Source organism: Manis pentadactyla, chromosome 11 (assembly GCF_030020395.1).
Source record: "Manis pentadactyla isolate mManPen7 chromosome 11, mManPen7.hap1, whole genome shotgun sequence".
Classification (NCBI taxonomy): Eukaryota; Metazoa; Chordata; class Mammalia; order Pholidota; family Manidae; genus Manis; species Manis pentadactyla.
In genome coordinates this window covers 17,649,361-17,669,282 of record NC_080029.1, presented here as the reverse complement: position 1 = coordinate 17,669,282, position 19,922 = coordinate 17,649,361, and the positions used below count along the sequence as shown (strand labels likewise).

Genomic DNA, 19,922 nt, shown 5'->3' with positions numbered 1-19,922 from the left:
TGTGGTTTGATACTGTGTTTGCCATTAGCTAGATATTTCTTCAAAACATGGAAAATAGGAAGAACTTTCAAAATCAAGCTGTTAATGACTTATTCAGAAAAAAAGAGACCCATGGTTTTTTTCAACCCACAAAACAGGCTGGTGATCCACAAGAGACCTTTAGTTTTTAGGAAGGAGAATTTAACTTCTGCCTCTGTACCATTGATAAAGAATAAAAATCAAATGCTAATTAACTCACATTCATAGCATATGATTTTCTAGCATGTTTACTAGTGGAAGCATTCAAAGGTGAGACAGAAAGACAGAGAAAGAGACACTGTCTATAAAGATGTATCTCTTTAAACTTTTTATTATCGTGTTAGTGTTAATTTTTTATCTTACAAAAATGTTTCAAGTGGAGAAGGGGAAACATGAAATCCAAATTGTTTCAACTGAGTAAGCAAATGAGATGACTGAATTCAGAAAACTCAAGCACTAAAAGAATCCAACAACAGCATAAAAACAAAATAAAGGAATCACTTGAAAAACTTTAGTTACTCCTATTAGCTAAGTGGAGGAACTGTGGAAGAAAATGGCCAACAGCAAAATATATGAAATTTTAAGTAATGCATACTGAGAAGATAAGCTAAGAATTCCCTATGTCGAGAAAGTTTAAATTTTGGGTAGTTCAAAATTTGATAGCCGAGAGTGCTACCTGAAAGTACTGTTCAGAGCAACTTTGCAGAAATTAAGTGGCTCTATATCTTTGAAGTTGAGACACTGTGGAAAGCAAGGTTGTCAGACAAGCAAGAAATAGCAACCCAAGTACATAACCAATAAGCTTAAGGTTATGCAGAGTCAAATATATCTCATATTAAATTATGTTCCATAAAAACACAATCGTTATATAAGTAATGATAGTTTACTCTAATTCTGAGCTTTGAAATAACTCACTTCACTTACTCTTTATGTATCTGCTCTGAAAGATAGCTTTGGTTTCACTTTTTTTGAGAGAAGAGAAACTGAGGCTTTGTGCGGTTAAATGATTGCCCTGATAAAGTGGTAGAGACTTGAAATACCATCTTCCAAGTACAAGTTCAGGGCTCTTGCAACTACACAAAGTTTAATTGGTATGGTATTTGTACTCATAATGAGAGTCAGTCTCAAGAACTCCCTGACCTTCTACAGGATGCAATTTCACTTTTCTAACATTTTGGTAGATAGTGGGAAGTGTATATATGTATGTGTGTCTGTGTCTGCATGTGTGTATATAATGTAGTTGGAAGTTTTATATATATAAACTTATTTATGTTAAGTATAAATAAAATACATAATATGTATTATATATAGTATGTAGTTTATATAATATATATTATTTAAACATATATATGTAAAATATATTCAAAACCTTATATACACATTCAATTAAGTGTGTTTTCTCAGATTCAAATGGTATTCCCTCTTCATCAGACCTATAGTCAGACATAAATGGCTCAGTAACATTTTCTGCAATGGTAGTGTCCAGATTTGAGTAAGTCCCTGGGTATTGTCTTTCATCTCTTCTTAAAGTCTTTATATTACCCCTATACACTTAAAAGGCATTTCCCTCACTTTACCCTCCCTAGTGCTGTTGGAGAATGTTTCTTTCCAGTTTTTGCCAGCTTTTCTGTGGATCAGAGCAACTGCTTTACAAATGGCAGGCATGTGTAAGAGGAAATCTCTGTGGTTTAATGTACTTTTGTTTCCTGTCAGTATATACCTTCTGTTTCTGTTCATGCATAATCATCTTGTAACCTGCATGGAGATGCAAAGAAACCATGGTTCAGGGAAATGGATATTCAAGCAATCACTTCACATTGATTTAACAATTTTTGGCCCCAAATGCTTTCCATGAGACAGTTAGCACCTGGGGTTGCTATACACAGAAGATGTAAACGTAATGCTCTAAAGTCCCCTATAAATCAATACATTGTCAAAAGGGGCTCATCACCACTTGGGTGAAGTTTTCCCTCTACAGAGAACCTGTTTCAGGACACTGAAGTACTTTGTATATACTGAAATTGTTCTATTTACCTAATGAGTGAACTCAACTAGACTGGTAGTTTTGACAGGATAGGAATCGAGTCCATTTATCAAAGGTCAGCTACATGTTTTGTGTTTTCTACAAATGTTTGTTCTATGAATGGATGAACCGTATGCTGTAGGATGGTGTTTCCAAATCAGAAGGGCATGCATTTAAGTGTCACAAATCCACATGGATCAAATCACACTCACAAAAAGGGTGTCATAAATTAGGTGTGTTTTATACTCAAGAAAGAAATGAAAAGTCTCTTCTCCACACTGTGTTAATCATTGATTTCCTTACAATGCTTCTCATCTTAGAGCAAGGTTGTATTTCTTTCCACCTGCTGGAGGAGCTTAGTCATGAAGTCAACAACCATGTTTTAAGTATTTGTCAGGAGAATAGATAAATAAGACCAACTAATTCTTTGAGGCAGTTAAATCTAGCCCAGAGACAAACATGTAGATGACTATTCACTTTAAGGAGAAATGAATATTTTGCTGTCAGAAAACCATGAAAGGAATGAAGGGATAAGAGGTAATGGATGTCATTTATTCACAGGGAAGTTGGGATTCTGAACCACCCAGATGTGGAAATTGAGGACTGGAAAGGAAGGGATAATTCCAGGATATGGAGATTGACTGGGTTTGGAAATTATAAAACATAGAGTAGTTGAAGATAATTCCTAGGTGATACTGAGGTGATACTGGAACATTTATTTACAAGTCACCCTAAATGCTTATTTTTCTCATTTTAAGACAAATTCATGAAGATGTGGAGGACTTAGTGACTCACTTCTAAAGAATAAAGTATGAAAAAGGCCAAAAATGTTTACTGTGGGGAAAACCTTGCATGCAATACCTTAGGAAGTGATGATATCATCAGTGATGTCATGCTGACATCAGGTACCACCTGACATGATGTAATGAAAATGGTATTTTTTCCTGGAACCCAGAACTAGAGTTGAATCATGAGATAATATCAGACAAACCCAAAGGGAGAGAGATAAAGTACCTGACCATTACTCTTCAAAACTCTCAGGGTCATGGAAGACAAGGAAAGACTGAGGAACTGTCCCAGAGCAGAGGAGATACAACGACTAAAGGCAACGTGGAATCCTAGACAGGACCTGAAACAGAAAAAGGACATTAGTGGAAAAACTGATGAAATACAAATAAAGGTTGAAGTTTAGTTAATAGAAACATGGCAGCATTGGCTTCTTCGTTTTGATAAACATTCCAAGGCCATGGAATATGATACCAACAGGGGAAATTATGTTTACAATAATGTAATTTTCCTATGTTTTGAAGGCTGGTACTGTGTGATGTAATGATAATATTGTCAGCAATAACCACACTCAAATTTCTAAAGCCCTTGCACATACACTAACTCGTGATGTGACAATGTAATGAGGCTGGTAGAACAGGTTATATTTATGTCCATTTTATAAATGAGCAAACAATGGCTAGGCAATGAACTTCCCAAGATCAAAATAATCAGTGCCTTGGGTTTAAATCATCATCTTGTGAATCCAAATCATGTGTTATTTATACTTCAGCCAAGTATCTGCAAGACAAGCCAATGTATATGCACATGTATAGTTGGGGAAGGGTAAAAGAAACATGGAGGAGGGTGCTAAAGGATTGGGAAAGCTGTCAAATTTCAATTGAAGTGAAAACTCCATTGAGGGTTGAAGTCCTTAAAATAACTAATGAGCCGATTTTCTCTTTTTTGAAGCTCACAGATTTGCTTTTTGTTTCTTCACTTCTTCACCCTTCTGTATTAATGACAGTTCCTTAGTAAAAATAAAATAACCTAATTATCACAGTTTTGTAAGTCTGCAAAATTTTAACACTCCAGAGCCCCTGACCCACTGTTGTTATTCTTTTGCTTCCTCTGGATCCACTCTCACACAGTCCTAAAGCGGACATACAGGTCATGTGGATAAGAAATGTGTTACAGCGATTCTCTTCATACATTTGGTGTGTTACTTTTCCATATTTAATTCTTCTTGTCCTGATTACAATAGTCTTTAAAAGGGAGTGCATCCACACAGCATTGTTTTGTTATAATTTAGAAAACAGCAAAAATCTAAAATACAAATTCTGTTCATCTGCAACTACCCGTCTTTCCCTTTTCCAGTCTTACTCATTTTCTGGGCTACAGAAATCAACAGAAATCAGAAAGCAAAACCTGTATAAGGTTCCGTTTTGCCTTTAAACAAGAATGTATTCTTAAAATGAAATGTGTATACTGCTATCTCAGACGAAGGTTTCACAGAAAAACGCCCCTGTGGATACTCCTGTACACGCACAAACACGAGATGGACGTTTAAAAGCGGGTAGATGAGCGTTTGTCCTGAAACGTGGTCTTCCGTTTGACGCTGCATCCTGAAGAGCTATCCCGATGCTTTGCTGCCACCTTGGCCAACTAGACGGATTTACAACGGAATTCTGGAAACCACGTCCCACCGCTGCTGGGAGCAGGCCGGGCACCGTCAGATTCCCGTGGGCTTGGGGTACGTTGCCGAGAGAACTCAGAACATCCATCCGGTGGAGAAACACATTTTCTCATTTTAAAATAACTCGGTTTGCATACGATCTACGTGTGACCCTCCGAATGAATTTTAAGGATTCTGTGTTTCTTCCTTTAGTCCCGAAACGGAGATAGAGAAAAAAAAGAGTCTGTTGAAGATGTGTGACCCTGTGCGCTGGGCGACGTTCGGCTCCTTCGGGTGTGACGGTGACAGAGAGGCGCTGTGCAGTCAGTTTTCTCTTGTCTGAGCTTCCATCCCGCGCCCACGAGATGACTCACCCCAGTTCCAGCGAACTTGTGGCGCTTCAGTGGACTCTCCAGTGAAGCCCAGGCGCTCAGTGGAAGCTGTTTGCAAATGCAAAGCGTCTGAGTGGCCAAGGAGGAGGCTCTGAGTTCTCTGTTTTTTTTTTTTTTTAAACCTTTTCTAAAGGAGCTGGGGAAATATTGCGGATCAAAATCTGGAAGCTTAAACCTGACTTGCTGCTTACAGTGTTGGGGTTCTGATATGTTGTCTGCACCACCATTCTTGTTTGTGTTTCCCCTGTTTATTCCAGGCTAAGGCTGTCGCTCTCTCTTACCTCTCTCTCCCTGCCCACCCTCCCGTCTTCCCACCCACATCTCAGACTCCCTCAGCTCCCGCCCTTCTCCCCGGGTTCTTAGTCCCATCTGACTATGTGGTTTTATGTGAACACCGGTGGGCGGGTGGGTGGGAGGCAGCGTTCCTTGCGATTTTCTTTAAATTGGGCGTGAAAGGGTGCCGTCCGCAATTCCTCTCACACAGGCAAAAGTCACACGTGAGAGTTCGAATCAGCGAAAAGAGAATTCCACATCTTCAGTGCACCGCTAGGGAAGGAAATGATAGGGGGCATAGGGCGGGGGAGGAAGAAATACAGGAATAAAACCAAAGTTCGCTGGAAACTTCAATAAACCTGGTAACTGCATGCAAAAAAGAAAGAAAGGGGGGGGAAAAAGGTTCTAAGGGTTGGATCTGGTCCGGATGAGGCGCTAGGGCTCCTTCCCGTGCCGGAGTCCGGCTCTGGAAGACTTTTACTGGCGTCTGGCCGCGCGAGTGCCCCCGAGAAGCAACACACCGCCGCAAACGCACGTGAACAAAGCTCCCGGCCCGGGAGCCGCCGCCTGCGGTTTCCTGGTGGATTCCAGCCTCACCAGAGAGTGTAGGGCGCACAGAGGGTTAAGTTAGTTCCCTCCCTGGTTGGAGGGGGAGGAGAAAAGCAGCCTCCGGTCTCAGGCTGGGTACCTTGTAGTCAGTTGTACGTTCGAAACCTGTCCCCGTTGCTTGCGAGTTGGGCACCTTTCATTGCCGCCGCAGAGGACACAGCGCTCGGAGATGTTATCGGCGGCCGCAGCCTCCCGGCCACGGCGCTGAGCTGCTCCCGCCGGAGGGCGTCTCTGGCCTTTGGTCCCGGCTGTGGAGCAGAGGAGACGCAGCAGCTCCGCGCCCGCCGCCGAGCCCGCATAGCCCCGGGATCAGGTTGGCAGTTGTCAACGATGGGCAGGAGGGACCTTGGCGGCGACCCCTAAAGCAATACCATGCCCCGGGAGCCCCGCTGCTGTCGCGCCAGTATCTTCCCTTTCCACCTCCCCGACCCAGTCGGGTTCGGATGAGCCCCCCGCGAGGAGACGCTGCCGCCAGGTAAAGGGATTGAAGTGCCAGGTGGAGTTTCCAGCAACCACCCGGGCTGCCGCCGCGCGGGCACCACGAGGTCTCTTTGGGGATGGGAGGGATTGTGTGATTGAGAGTGTGTGTGTGTGTGTGTGTGTGTGTGTGTGTGTGTGTGTGTGTGTGTGTGTGTGACAGAGAGAGAGAGAGAGTAAGAGAGACGGCACGGCGTGGTCATGGGAGTGGAATGGGATGTTTTATCTTTCACGGAGAGAAATGGTTGCTTAACTCTCCCCCGACCTTAGGGAGGTCTATTGGCAGGATGATTCCACCTCCCTTAAGGAGTTTTGTAACTGAACTCGGTCAAAACACAAATTTGCTAGCCTGCTGGGAGCATCTATCCTAAAATGGGGTTTCTAGAGCCACGAAGCTTGCCAGAACCCAGCCTCTCACTTCACCAGACTGAATCTGTTAACTTCTAGGAGTAACACACCCCCTACTCTCCCACCCCCGCGCCCGTTCCATCTGCTGTTAATGTCACCCGCGTTATTATCAGGCGGTTGCTTCTAAAGCCGCCAGCCCGCCCCATGCCAGCAATCCGTGATCGTTTAGTGACAAAAAAGATGCGGAGGGTGCATGTTCATTTTCCTTCACGTTGGGGTGGTGGTTACTTTTTCCAAAACCAAGTCTTTCTCCCACTCTGCTGATCTTCAGTGGCCGGACACTGAGCTCTCGCCAGTGCGTCTTTCTGGTGCCCGAGCCGGGGAGAAGGCGCGGGAGCACACGGGTCTGAACGCGAATTCCCTTCCTGTGCCGAGCGCGTAGGGACTCCGGGAGAGAGCGGATAATGACCGCAGGTCCCGGCGCTGAGTGCCGAGGTTAGGCGACTGCGAGGAGGGCGGGGCAGAGCCTCTCCAGCTGCCCCAGCGTCTTCGCAAGGGCTCCGAGCCGCCTGGGAAGATCCCTCCGCCGCGCCGACCTGTCGGGAGATTGTCCCACGGCTTCAGCGCCGGTGCGGTTCTTTCTCACTCCTAATGAGGCCCAAGATCAAGGTTGCCAGCAGGTCGGGGCGCTAACCAAGGAAAGGAAGCGTCGGGGAGGCGGGTGGCTGGGGCGGGCGAAACCCACACTTGAAGCCGGGAAGAACTCTTGTAGAACGTTGGCCTCCGGCCGGCGGCAACTACCGGAGGCGAAGGCCACCGCGTCTATGGCCTCTGGCCCTTTGCTCCTGGAACCTCCCAAGATGGCACTTACTGTCCGTCCTTGTCACAATTAACTCCTCCAGACTCGCCCCTCCCCCCTCCGGAGAGTAATTACACACTGGGTTTGGCGAGAAGAGCGACCACATGTATGTAAGTCAGAGCATTTTCCTAGCCACCTTTGCATAATGCAACAGGAGCAGCGACCCGCGGCAGGAACCCGGGTCGTGTGTGTGCGCGCGCGTGTGAGCGCGTGTGCCAGCGTGCGTCTCAGGCGTGCGTCTGGGTGGATCCGTGCGTGGCTTGTGCTAGGGGAGGCAAATCGGGCGTTTCTCCAAGGGGTCTTAACGCGACTTAGGCGCTCAAATATGTGAAGGCGGTAGACACAACAGGAATAAGAAGGAAATAAAAACAATTGGGAAAGTGGTGCCAAGTGACTCAAGCTTTGAACTGAGGATGGGGAAATCATCCCAAGCCAGTCATGGCCACCGCCCCTGTCCAGCTCTTCGGTCGCGGTAGCAGAGCAGATCCCTGGGGAGTTGGTACCGAGCTAGTTTCAAGCTCGCGGGTTGCTTTTCGCGTGGCCCCACCGACGGCGCATCTCAGCGCAGCCAAGCCCCTGGCGCGAGCTCGCTCTCCCTCTTCTGTTCAGATTCAGTCTCTCTACAGACTTGTTAAAACATGACTGTAACTTACTGGTGGCAGGAGGAGCGGCAATGAAATGAGAGAAGAAAACCAGAACCTTTTTTTTCCCCTAAGAAAGAGACATGCACTTGGTTTTCTTAACGTTACTCTTTAACCTTTGCAAAGAAGTTGCCAAGTGGAAACGTTGCCTGTGTACAAAGCAGGCTTATTTTGCTGTCAAGCTTGTTCCCTAAATCTTTGAGCCTGAATTTGGTGGTTCGCTGTTAGCTATGGGTAAAGTGAACAACGCTCTTCCAGGCCAGTGTGCAGGGAGAAAAATGGAGTGTTAAAAATAATCATGTTATAAACTTTGGATTATTTTCACAATTAAAGTTATTTAAGAGCGTCCGGGATCAGGGAACTAGTGATGGGGTGGGGGTAAATCACCAAGGCTTACTGCTTTTGAAATAACGCCATCTTGGTCGAGAGACTTGTTTTGTTTTGCTTTTACCCTCTTATCTCATGTTTGGGTCAATTCTCAAGTGCTTAATAAATCCTTTGGCTTGGAGGTACAACACCAGGAGGTCAGGGGGAAATGACTTCCAGCGCGGCGACGTTGGCGTTGTCCCTAAGAGTTGCGGGGTATGTGTGTGTTGCGGGGCGGGGAGGGGCGAGCACAGTGCAGGGTAGCACGGGGGAAAAGGCGTGCGTGGCCCGGTGGGCATTCGTGGTGTAAGCCCTGCCACTCTCCAACTCTCTTCAGGGAGGATAGGGTTAAAAGCCCAGTCTGACTTTGCCTCTTGGAAAGCTTTGGGTTGCAGCCGCGCCTCCCAAGCATTCTTTAAACCAGAGACGTGGGAGGGACTCCGAGAGGGAGGGAGGCAGGCAGGAGGGAGGGAAAGAGGGCTCGAGGAGGGGAGCGCGCCGGAGCGCGAGGGACAGAGGGAGAGGAGGGGCGCGGGCGCTGCAGAGCCGATCCCGCGAATTCATTACTGTAAACATCTCCCGGGGGTGTCAGGCGGGGTGAGGGTGGGGGCCGCGGCGCCTACATTAGCGGGGCCGCGTCGGATTGAGGCAGCAGAGAGACCGGAGCAGCCTCGGGACCCACGCCCAGCCGGCGCAGCACTTGGAGAGCCCCTCTCCCGCCCCGCGCAGCGCCCCGCGCCGAGCACACGGGCGTCGGAGGCGCGCCCGCCCGGCTCTCCGGCCGCCCTCCGCGGGCCTCTGTCTCCGTGGAGCCCCGGCGCGGCGGGGCCTCGCTCCCCTGCCTTCCCCGCGCGCCCTCCTGCTTTCAGGACTCGTGGGCTGGGTGGAGGCGGAGAGGCGTAGACAGGAGGAGAGGAGGCGGGGGCCCCGGCGGCCGGAGCCGAGAGAAAGTGGCATGCCCGAGCCCTGCAGGCGGAGGTGGCGGAGGACGGGGAGAGAGGATGCCGCGGCTCGGTAGGGCGGACAGGCGAGAGCGAGCGAGGCGTGGGGGGCGCCCGGGGGCCGGCTGGCTGCGGGGAGGTGCGCGCAGCTCTGAGGCTCCGGCCTCAGCACCCCTGGCCCCGACGCTGCGGGCGACAGGGCCGGGCTCCGGCAGCCGCCACCGTCGCCGCCGCCGACACTCGGGGGACCGAGCAAAAGTTTGGATCTGGGGGAGGACGCGGCACTGAGCAGGAATACCACCAGGGCTGGAAGGGGACCTCGAGAACCTTCTCAGGTAACGTGCCCCCGCTACCCCCACCCGCGCCCTCTCCGCGCTCGCCCCTTTGCGGGGCTTCTGCTTTTTTCCCAGCGCCTCTCCTGACGCTCGCCAGGTCTGGCCGAAAGTAAGAGGGAGGCGAAGTTCAAGATTGTGGGGATGGGTACCTAGCTCCGGGAGGTTACAGTCACGTTAGAAGGGCCCTTGGCGCTTCTCCGCGCGCGGTGGGCAGCTGTGCAGCGAAGCAGATCTCCCCTGGGAATGGACGAGAGCCCTCGGCCCCAGCTGGTGCCTCATTTGGTAGCTGCTTGGAAATTTAGAACGTGGATTCAAGGGCTTTTAGTATTCTGAAATCCACGGAAACGAGACGTGGATTTCACTTACTGCCACCCTCACCCCCTCACTCGCGCACCCTTATTTTGCATCTTTTAAAAATGATGTGCGCCCATCCCATTTAGCTAGTGCAGGGAAGCAAATCTGGGGGAGGCAGGAGGTGTGCGAACATTTCAAGTAATAGTGGAAAATTCCCCTTTCCCCTTTTGACATCCCGGAGCCCTCCCTCCCTCCGTTCCATTCACCTTCTGGCGTCATAAAATACGAACTTTGGAAGTCATATTTTGATTGCAAGGTGAGATAAAGCGCGTTAATTATTGGTGACGTGAATTTGCAGTGATGGTCTGTGTGTGTGTGTGTGTGTGTGTGTGTGTGTGTGTGTGTGTGTGTGTGTTAGTGGTGTTGAGGAGAGGCCGGTTTTTCCTCCGTGACCTGATGCACTGTGGTGTGGGGGAATGAGCAGTCGCGTGTGTGCACTGAGGCAGGGGCAGGGGAGGGAAGACGGTCACGTTTTCCGAACAGCAGCCTCGCTTAGGCTAACTAGGAAAATATCTCCGCTTTTCACTCTGAAAGCAAAAAAAGATTCCAGCCCCGACTCCCCAGCGTCTCCTTGCTGCCAGTCGAGTTTTGAGTTTCGCAGCAGCTCAGCGTTTGCTGCGGCTATCATCTTTATTATGATCATTATTTATCCACCTGGAAACTCATCGTGCCTTCTCTTGTAAATGGAAATAAGTCTCCAAGAGCTTTTGATTAATTTTGGTGGAGGGAATCTTACAGTAAGCTAATCAAGTGCAAGGCACAAATCCGTGTAAATGCTCGCGCAGGAGTGCAAGGTTCTGATTAGATTTCTTTACATGCTGCATTTGCTATGCAAAGCCTTTTCTAAATGGGAGCTATTGCTCTCCACTCAGCTGGGAGGCTCTTTAATCACACAGGGTTTCAGGGAGCTTTGGGGCATGTCCACTTGCTCACAGGCTTATTGCTAAATTTATTATGTCTAACTTCTCCCAGTCAAAAGCTAATATGAAGGCTAGCTTCCATATAAGAACTGATACTGTCTGTGGACTTAAACCCTATGACCTTATTAAATCCCCAATGAGAGGATCACCCAAACATTTTGAGGTAAATAGATTGCAGTTTGGCATTTATCCAGGGATATACTTGGTTGTTGCAGCATAAATGTAAAATTTTAGGTCAGTATCTAAAGTGTTAGAACTGGACTTTTTTTTTTTCTTTAAATCAGTAAGCAACTGTACCACATCCATAATACAGGCCACCATATTAGAAGAGAAAAATCTTTAGAAGAGAAAAATCTTTGGGTAATACACATATTATAAAAATTGCTTATTTGCTCACAATATTCTTGCTCCCCCAAATACAACTTTTCTTCCTCCCCTCCTCAAAAGCTTCAAATAGTATAGGGTTAAACCACTTAAGGATTTTTAATAACCACAGATGACAGTGCAACATCATGCTCTCATGTTGAGTTGCAAGTATCTGTGACTGGAGGAGGTTGGAATATGAAATTTCAAATATTATTACATGTCTTTACTGGTAGGTACAAGAAATTGTAAAAGAAAAAAAAAAGAATTTGACTGTACTGCAGCAGAACCTATTGCAAACCTAGTATGGAAGGAATGCTGTTTTTACAAAAAAAAAAAAATGCCCACGTCTTAACACTTCAGTTGTTTCATTGCAGTTTTAAACACTCCAGGGGATGCTTTTTACAGAAGAAAGTGGATTCCCCAATAACACCATGCTGGACTGCCTGGGGTCCCAAGGCAGTCAGGGTTTTTCCTGTATGCTAGGTTTCAGATGAGGAGATCTTATCCGAGTTTGACTTTGACCGGCTGGATCTAATTTGAGCCTCCTCTGATGCCTGTTACATTTATATTCTGGCCTGCTGGAGAGTTTGATTTAGGATTTAGGCATATCTCCGTAAAGCAACTGTATATCTTCGTAAAGCAACCGTATATCTTCCTGGTTTGAAGCTGTGGTTTCAAGAAAGGCTCAAGTATGTCTAAGTCCAGAGTCTTATTCTGTAGAGACCCAGTGTGAACATCCGATCTAGTCTGACTCGTCAGCCTTGTACTCCACAAGGAAGAATCACTGCTTCTGCCGTCAGCAGCGTCTGAAGTTACGAAACAGGGAGGGTGACAGGCAGCTCTCGATTTTGCTCTGTTTAGAATATTTGAAAGAGATCAAAGTGATGTAATTTTATTTTTATTCAGGTCAGACCTTTCTGGATAATCACCTTTTGGTATGTTTACTTCAGTTTCCATTCAAGTTCATTTTTCACTAGATTACTTTAATAACTTTGTGGTTTCTGCCACAGTGATTCAAATTCAGTGCATTAGTGACCTCTATCTGCCAGAAGTGAATACTCATTGTTTTTCTTTCTTCTCATCTGCCTCTAGATTATGTGAGGGGAAAAAAAAACAGCAGTTCTGTAGTTCTTTCTGAATATTTAGATTTCTGAACTGGATTTTTCTAATGCAGAGTTCAGTGTGGGTAATGATATTTAACAATAGTAATAAAAATGTTACAAGCTAATAGACTACTAAACGGTTATTCCATGTAGCATGGACAATATGATCAACATAAATAAAACACCAGTGCTATCCACTGCTAATAAAAGGATTGCACAGTCAAGTAGATCAGCATTTTAAGACTCACAGTGCCTGGATGTAAGTGAAAATTTATTGCCCCTAAGTGCTTACATAACAAGGGAAACTTGAGACAAACCCAGACATGTATGTGGTAACTAGACTTCAGCGTAGCCGTGTGCATATGTCTGTGAATTCAGCTGTGCTTCTGTGAACTTATGGTACAGATCAAGGAGGAGGTGGGTGTTAGAAGGGTGTCTATAAACAGATGGTCTCTTAAGGAGACTTTTAGAATCTGATTCCTAATCCGGTTTTGTCTTCTGAGGGTTTTCAAATTGAAATTTCAATTGAGTTGATTATTGTAAAAGGTAATTGAAGACAAAGTTTACTGAATTTCCTATGTGGGCAGATACCATTATCTGACATTTTCCAGATGGTTTTTGATGTAGTGGTATTTGGGGATATGGAATTTTTAGGAGGTTTTCTTTCTTTTCCCTTGGGCAGGTTTCACGCAGACATTTTTAAAGCCCAATTATTATTATTACTGAAGTTAAGCAACCATTTTAGTATACCGACCAACTTTCTTACTTTCCCCCACCCTCCAAATTTCTTTGCCTTTAAAAAAATTATATTTTTTTCTTCTAAAGCTGCATGTTGGGGGTAGGGGTAAAACCATCAGTACCTTTTTACTCCCTTCAGCATTGTGACCTCCAACTGAGTATCTGTTTATAGTAAAACACACACTCACCTACACATCACACAGCATTTTAAGACAGAGATTCTTTTCTTCAAGGTTTTAAATATGTTTCTTTTCAAAGAGCCATGACACAAATATTGTAATAAAAATATCCTGTATTCTGATGAATACAGAGACCTATTTCAGCCGCATGGAACAGTGAAACACTGTATTAGCAAAATAATCAGTGGTATTTCCAGTACCTGGTCAAAATCTGTTAGGACCTTCATGTTTTTTCCTTGGCAAATTTTGCATCTATTGGTCCTTTCGGGTTTCTTTGATTCCTTCTACTGAGGTTCTTTGAAGTGATTCAAAATTAAACAGTAGCTACTTTTTTAGGGAAATTCATCATGCTATATTCAGGATTCAAGAAGGTTAATGATGCAGAAAAAGTCCTGTAAAACATCTTTGTAAAAGAAGTCCTTCTCTTGCAGGCTTCCCTCTTACTGGCTGCCTGTACCATTTGCAGTGAATTGGAACTCCATTATTTATTTATTTTTCAACCACCTCTAACTTAATTTAATGTGGGATGTGTTTCTGCAGAAGCTTGAAGTACCATGTGTCCCGAGTCGCTTGAGCAAAGCAGTGTCATTTTTATGAATCTATAGTAAGGGAAGGTCAGAAAAAATATCCTCATATAATTTGGGAAGTCAAAAGGCCACATTCATGATTCTCAAACACTGGTCACTTATTCATCTGATAGTAAAGGCCCATATTTTCCAGCAGATTAGTGGTTAAAGACCTCAACCATTTTTTGAAGCATTCACAAAATAAATCCCTGGTGTTCCTACCCATTAGGCGCTCATTAGAACTAGCAGTTATTCTCACTTTCTTCCCAGGTTGGTGCTAAGGGAATGTGCAAGAAACTTGGCAAACGGTCCTCTGTTCTCCTCAGTTGACAGGTCATGTGTTATGTTTCAGTTCTCTTTATTAGAGCTTTCACAGATAAAATAATCTTACATCTGAACCTTTTAAGAACCTGAAGCTTTTAGATTTTAACCCATGGAAAAATATCGGGTCTTAAAGTTCATAGATGCTATTAGGCCTCAGAACTCTGAAACCTCCTTCAATAGGGCGTAAAAGAACAGTGGCTCCTAAAATCGGTTCACAAATATCTTGTCCATTGAAGTCAACAGAGGTCATGTGTCTGAATGGAAAACATTAGCCTCATATCAGTCCCAAAATAGATCCACATGCTGGTGTCACTCTTAGCCCCAGCTGCCTATGGGCTTCATTTTCATGAACGTCCAGTGTCAAAATAGTCTCTATGAAGTTTCCTCTCCCACTTTGCTCCAGAGCATGGACTTAGACAGTTTGAAGAAGGATATAATGCAAGGAATTGTAATATTCCTCACAGATATTAGATAAAGAGGAAGTGAGGGTTAGAGAAATAGACTGAATAAGCATTTGCCATAAAGCTTCCAGGAAATTCTGTTTTAGACACTGAGAGATGGAACTGACTTTAAAAGACATTCATACCTAGCATTTATTTCCCTCCTCTCTTGCGTTTTTCCATTCTCAGGTATAGGATTTCATTTATTCTTCACAACTGCCTCTGTGGGTCAGTCTGAGAAAGCCTTACTAGCCCAGAATGAAGTGGAAAGGCCACCTGAGTCCGCAAAGAGTTCTCCTCGAAACCTTCTGGCTTTTTATAAAATGATGAACATTACATTTTATTACACACATGTTGAAGCCTCCAGAAACAGTTTAGAATTTTCCTTCTTTACCCAACCACCCAACATGATCAGAGTTGGACTCTTTTTATTAAAAGAATAAAAAATATTGCAGTTTATAAATATTTAAATTTAAAAAATAGCATTTCACTGTCTCTCCAATGCTAAGTTAGATACAAGTTTGCCTGTGCTGGGTGAGTATATATTTGCAATGTAGACCTAGTGATTTGGGACCTTAGCTGTTCTGGGAAGTGAGCAAATAAGGAGGTTGTTTTGGTGGGAAGAAAAGATGTATTTATACTCAGAAAATCTGCATTCTCATGTCAGCACACTCCTTTCTACATTTATGACCTTGGATGAATTACTTAATCTCCTGGAGACTTAATTTCCTCTCAGGGTTCAACAGGGTTGTTTTGGGGTCAGATAAGATTAATGTGTGTGAAAATACCTTAATAACAATACAGTGTTATATTCCCATAAAGAGGCATTATTCAAATAGATAACATTTGTCACTACATGACTGTCATGTGCTAAAGTAGTTCTAGGTTTTATATAAATATAATCCTGACCAAGACAGAATACTCTTCCCTCCCAGAGCCTTTGGTTTTGTGGATGCTATGGGCCATCACCCAGCCAGGAAAGTGTTTGGTGGCCGTAAGTCACTTCTTCCGTTCACTTAGTGGTACATTATCTCCTTTTGTGAGTTTGCTCTATATTGATGCAAGTATTCTTTGCAGGGATCAAAGGTAATTTGGGTGAGTTGGGTGCAAGGGCCTAACTTCCTTCCTTGACAGCTTGGCTTGATATTGGAAATTGAATTTATCACACATGCATCCACTGAGGCTCTTTTGGGAAGAAACCATCAACATTTCCTGAAGTAAGGTTGTTTTTCTTTCTGGCTAGGTTTGTTCTTTAGCCATCCAAGTTATCTTTTGCAAAAACAGAGTCTTTATTAGAATATGTGATGATTTTTAAAGCTTTTTCTTTTTGCAAACTAAAGCAGGCTACTTACTGCATGCAAAAGACTGTCTTTTCAGGTGTTTAGCAAGCTCTCTGAGTCCATTACCAATAAATGAGGAAATCTGACTTATTGTGACACCTACATAATCTTCAAACTTGGCCTTATTTTGACTTTGTTAGTGTCTCAAAACCCTTTAGGAGAGATTTTTACAACGTACTTCTCCATATTTTGCTCTGTCATTTTTTATTTTTATAATTGTTGAATCTGAGACACTTTTACTTTTAAAAGTTCCTTGAGCACGTGGGCTTTACTTTCCTAATCTGTATATGTGAAGGCCTTTGCAAAGGTTAATTTTTAATTGTATTAGAGTTGTTGAATTGAAGCCTGCGAAAAACACATGCACATGTGAAATGTGTATTTATAAAATGTATGTATCAGGTCATAATTTTTGTTCAAGAGGGATATTTCTATCACTAATTTGTACATGTGACAGCCTGTATTTAACAATCTTCTCTTTAGTTTCAGATTTGCCATTTGCCAGAGTTCTGTTACTTGCTCTTGGTTGTTGTGTGTTTTCTTTTTTTTTAAGTTGATTAGTATTTTAGTAATACATTGTAGAACTGTATTTTTACATGGCAGATTACTTTGATAGTTTGGCAAAAATTAACGTGAATACCTTTGTTCTGGCAGTGCTGAATGATACGCTATTTGAAGAAGGAAATGTTTACAACTATTCTGAAGAATGTTAATAAAAAGAGAAGAATCTGTAGGTATATGCGTGGGGAGTTAGTGCTTGTGCGCATCTTTGAAATGCAAAGCAAACCTAAGTCTTAGATCCTGTGGGCTGGGAGGGCTGCTGCATACTTGTTACGTGGTGCTAATTTAGCCCACGTGTCCCTAACGCAAGATATAATGCGATAACCCAAGTCATTTTTAATTGGAAACTTTCTTTTCCAAATAGATCCTGGTGAAACTCTAAATAAGGAAAATCACAAAATGCAATGAGGGAACATATTTTTGTATGAAGGTCTTGGTGTTCATGAAGGAAATATTATTCCTGTAGTGGCAGAAGGTATACCAGATGATAAAGAAGGCTTTTTCATTTATTCAGGAAATGATTTTTAGCACTTGCCATGTCCCACGCACAGAGTTAAGACTGGAGAGGGAAACACAGGTAATGCAAGGCCCCCCCCTCCATTGGTGGCTGCCCAGGCTGGTGAGGAGAGAGGAAGCCACAAAGCCAATTGTACTGCAGGTTTCTGCAGGACTGAAGACAGTGTGGCCAACCTTTATAAGGATGCTGGGAAAACAGTATGAATGAAAAAGCTCTGCGTTTGGAGAGGTATAGTCTCAGGTTCTAACTCTGGCTCTGTCACTTGTTAATTTTGTAAACTTGGGCAAATGTTTAAATGTCTTTTAGTCTTTGTCTCTTCAGGTCTAAAATGGGGGGACATACTTTCTAATCACAGAGCTGTTCTTCTGAGGATTGGGATACATGTGTAAAATGCCTACCTGCCTGGCACACAGTAGAGGTTTAATAAATGCCAACTGCAGATCTTCCTCTCTCCGAAATAATGATTCCATTATGTTACTCTCCTCTTCTACAGACATCTTTGCTATTTCTCTGGAATCCCAGAGAAGGCTTCTGATCCCTTGAACCTATTCACTAACAGGATACAGACTCTTTTGCAAAATAAAATTGCATTATTTATGTGTGTAACAGCATGAAGAGGACAGAAGAAGAAATAGCACTTCACGCAGTGGCGGAAGGAGTATCTAGCTAGTGGTGTTCAGTGTAGGTTGATGGTGTAGGAGGGGACTGAGAGAAGGGAAGGAGAACAGAACTGAGGATTTGTCTCCCTTTGGGGAATCAAAAAGTCGTGTTGGGTGTGTCCTGCTTAACTTTAAGTTTTAATATTTTGTTCATGAAAGCATGAGCTCTGGCAATTGAGGAGAGCTCTCTCCATGCACCCCATGCACCTCCACATACACTTCCCTGCAGCTTATGACAAGTCCTGTGTCTAGGTCATGACACCAGGGACAATGAGCTGTGGTTATTATGTCTCTGCCAATGCACAGAGATTTTTTTTATCAGAGTGAATTTTAAACACTTGCTTCACATGATTTATCTCACGCATGACTCTTTGTAGAGTCCTGAAAATATTTTATTGTAGAAGATTCACATGTAAATTACTGTTATGTTCATATAATGCTTATTTTGTATTTATAGAGTGATTTTATCTTGCTTGTTTAATGACATTAGAATTAGAATGATGCTATTGGTTGTCAGTTCAGTGTGGGAATATTTCCTTCAGAATATAATTTTCATTTATTTAAGTAAAAGAGCTTCTTACTGCTTCTCTGGCAGATACTTCTGAACAAATACAGTGCTCAGAGGCGCTGGTCAAAATATGCAATGCTGGCATTATTTTTAATTTACCTTTATAATTGCATATATACATAGTGTAATTTTTGGGTTCTATTCAACAGTTGAGATTTTTTTTGACACTGAATCTAAATTTACCAATGTAAGAAAGTTATATTGAACAAGGTATTAAGCATGTCCCAGAACTCCAAGTCCAGAGGCACAGATGCTTTTCCTGTGAAGACCACATAATATATAATGTTATATATATGTATGTATACACACACACACACACACACACACACACATATCAAACTGGAGCAGAGAGGAGTAAGCACTGGAATGTATTTTATAAGCTTTCAGTAAGTAGCTTCTGAACCAACATTCCACTCAACATGAAACAATAAGACCTTGTTTTGCTATTTTAGAACATGTAAGAGAGATTAAAATTCTTTGGAAAATGGTTAAAAAAATATATTTTTTTACTCAAATAGGTAAGGACCAAGTCCAATAGTACTGACAGCAATGGAATTTAAATCTCAAGTCTAATAATCTCTGAATCCCAAAAGAATGTAGGCAGACATCCATTCAAGTCACAAGCTTGTAATGGAGGATTTGACAAAGGTTGGATCTTTACCATATGCCAAGCACCATGCTAAGTTTTGTACTGGGCATTTGGACTATTCTTTCAAAGAGGACTGCATCCCTGCTCACTAAGAAATCTGATGGATTGGCCTAGAGTGGCCCTTTTCCAGATTTCACTCATCCATCTGAATTAACTGGAGGAGTTGGTTAAAAACACAGGTTCCTGGGTCCTGTGTTTAGTTTACTCTCCAATTTATTAAGTCTATGATGAGGCGTTGGAATGCGAGATGCTCAAAAACTCCTAGGATTGGAGATCACTGACTTGGGTACTTTTTTAAGATTTTTTTCTGACCCAGATATTCAGTTTTTTTTTTTAATTGTCTGATTTAGAGTCATTGTGAATTTCTGAGCATAACTTTTCTCTGTATTTTGTCAAGTAGGAAATATGGCCCAATTTAACCCAACTCTGCTAGGAAAGAACCTTTAGAGGGGACCAGACATCAGGGCTGGCTTCACCCTTGATAGCAACAGTCTCCCATGTGGTCTCTCTGCCCTTCATCAGTATCCCGTAAGCCATTGTACTGTACTGTTCTGGGTGTGCCCATAAGTTAATTTCCTAAAAAAAGAAAAAACACAAAAACACAACAAATCACAAGTTTGGATTACTTGTCCCTCTGGATAAAGCCCGTCCAAACTTGCTATCATCACATGTAAGATCCATGACAGTCCGGGCCTCACACTGTCTCTCCAAACTCATTTCCAATAATCCATCCCGGCACCCATGATCCAAAGATGGGAAGGCATGGCATGGCCTCTTGATATTTGGCCTTTCCCATGCTGTTTACCTTTACCTGCTTACTCTCCATTTGGCAAACTCTTTTCCTTTCAGACTCACTCAAATGTCACCTTTCCTCCCAGTCAAAATATATCATCCCTTTCTCTGGGCTCTGCCATCATTT

At 43.6% G+C, this 19,922-nt stretch overlaps 1 protein-coding gene and 1 long non-coding RNA gene across 6 annotated transcripts in view; one reads left to right on the top strand and one right to left on the bottom strand.

Annotated features, from left to right (window-relative positions):
- Positions 1 to 323: 323 nt before the first annotated feature.
- On the bottom strand, positions 324 to 4,703 carry LOC118910761 (uncharacterized). Of its 2 annotated transcripts, none has more exons than XR_008992429.1 (3): positions 3,975 to 4,703; positions 3,056 to 3,170; positions 324 to 1,773 (listed from the first exon to the last, which is right to left on the bottom strand). It is a non-coding gene; the product is annotated as an uncharacterized LOC118910761 (long non-coding RNA). The 2 variants fall into 2 exon arrangements; XR_008992428.1 differs by having other exon boundaries at positions 4,356 to 4,703.
- Positions 4,704 to 6,098: 1,395 nt separating this feature from the next.
- Positions 6,099 to 19,922, top strand: part of FLRT2 (fibronectin leucine rich transmembrane protein 2) — a 216,717-nt gene continuing 202,893 nt past the window's right edge. Inside the window, exon 1 of one of the 4 annotated variants that reach the window (XM_036882196.2) lies at positions 6,099 to 6,230. The gene's annotated coding sequence lies outside the window, so the exon portion shown is untranslated. Of the gene's footprint in view, positions 6,231 to 9,069; positions 9,723 to 19,922 lie in introns of those variants that run through there. The other 3 variants (XM_036882194.2, XR_008992426.1, XR_008992427.1) reach the window with 3 other exon arrangements.